Genomic DNA, 1,288 nt, shown 5'->3' with positions numbered 1-1,288 from the left:
AGATAAATATGCTACAGCACTCAAACATGGCAACAAAATACATGGCATGGATCCACTCATAAAGCTTGACAAAAGATGAACACTGAGCTACGGCTAATTCATCAATTAACAGGTTCAAACAAGCATGACAAAAGAGCAAATGATAACAGGTTTCAGACTTAGTGAAATTAACACAGGTCTGGAATTTATCACCAGGAAGCACACTTTAGAGCATGAAACTACATGCTACAGGAACATATCATGGCACAGCAAGGCATGGCATGAAGCTACTCAAAGCACTTAACAAAATTTCCTTAGTGACCTTGAGCCAAAAGGGATCAGAAAATACAATTGCAAGCATGTGAACATAGCAAAAACATAAACAGATCACAGACTTAGTGAAAAACTGGAGCATGCAAATCAGTTAACGGGTAGGCATGTTTACGAGCTCGATGCACTCACTACAGAGCATGGCACGACAAATTAAGCACACACCCATCAAGAATACATAGCATAGAGGCTACACATGGCAAGAACCACAACATAGCATGCATGAATCAATAGCAACATCCTTGGCAAAATCGCTAAACATGTCAACAATCTGCCAGGATTCACTTTATAGCAAAAGTAGAGCTCGATTAACTCAAGCTAGGGTGCTCCATAAATGCAAACAAAGACATGGATGGATAGAGCACCACCATATTAACAAAACATCCTTACTGATCATCCTCAAAAGAGGCACGGATCACTAGGAAACAACATGAACATATGGCATAACAACGAAAACCGGTCAAGGACTTAGTGAAATTCTAAGTCCCTGAAATCAGCATTACCGATTACGCTACTTTGCAGGCTTGTGCTAGTCACCACATAGATCACAAAAATACATGGCAAGCACCTCTGTAAAGATGACATGGCATTTAACAAAGCACATGTAGAGCTCAAGATCATAGCATGCACACATTAATCATGGCAAAAATGACAAAATGCCATTTGCTGAAACAGATCGGAAAAATTACTCACATAGCCCTCTTCCAACAACATTTCTGGCATCAAGATGAGCTCAAATGAAAATTATGCAATGAGATTAAATGATATACTCGTCGAGGCGAACATTTTGATATGCTACACGCATGAATCAGAGCTATAAGTGCAGAGTTACGATGCGATGAAAAATGCAAAAAGATTAGGGTTCGGAGGGAAAAGTCAACCCGAGGTGATTTCCAGATCTGGATCTGGGTCTCGCCGGAGTTCGTGGTTCGCCGAGTTCATGCCGGAGACAAAGAAGGAGGAGGCTGGGGCAGCGGGT

The sequence above is a fragment of the Triticum aestivum genome, chromosome 2A (genome assembly GCF_018294505.1).
Source record: "Triticum aestivum cultivar Chinese Spring chromosome 2A, IWGSC CS RefSeq v2.1, whole genome shotgun sequence".
Taxonomy (NCBI): Eukaryota; Viridiplantae; Streptophyta; class Magnoliopsida; order Poales; family Poaceae; genus Triticum; species Triticum aestivum.
The sequence above is the reverse complement of the archived record's forward strand: the minus strand, read 5'-3'. Positions refer to the sequence as shown.